This window comes from Penaeus monodon, chromosome 15, assembly GCF_015228065.2.
Source record: "Penaeus monodon isolate SGIC_2016 chromosome 15, NSTDA_Pmon_1, whole genome shotgun sequence".
Lineage (NCBI taxonomy): Eukaryota > Metazoa > Arthropoda > Malacostraca > Decapoda > Penaeidae > Penaeus > Penaeus monodon.
The window spans coordinates 41289477-41289914 of record NC_051400.1 but is presented as its reverse complement, the minus strand read 5'-3'; positions in this window follow the sequence as shown (position 1 = coordinate 41289914).

Sequence of the window (438 nt, the reverse complement as noted above, 5' to 3'; positions counted from 1 at the left end):
GATATTTTTCTTATCAAAATGGATCAGATGCAGGTGATATGCTAACGATGAGCTAGTTTTCCTGTATCATTGAGGAGAACGCCATTACAAAGGGCATATTATATAACTAACAAAGTAATATCTATAACCCAGTAATATCTAGACTATTAATGGGTTAGTGAAAACTCGGTGATATTTGATAGCATGTCAACTGTTCAAAGGAAGCCATGGCATTGTGAAACTAGTTTGTGCAATTTTACTTGTTCATAATTTTATTTCGGAGGAGAACTTTGAAACGTTGCAATTGATCATCATTTAAAAATATTTTTTTTCGTGTTTTGATACCTCAAGCAGACATTGAAATTTTTTTTTTTTGGATCAGACATGGAGAATCATATTACATGTATATAAAAAAGATTCAGAACAGATCCTTTTATAAATGGTGTCTCTTTCCGTTGT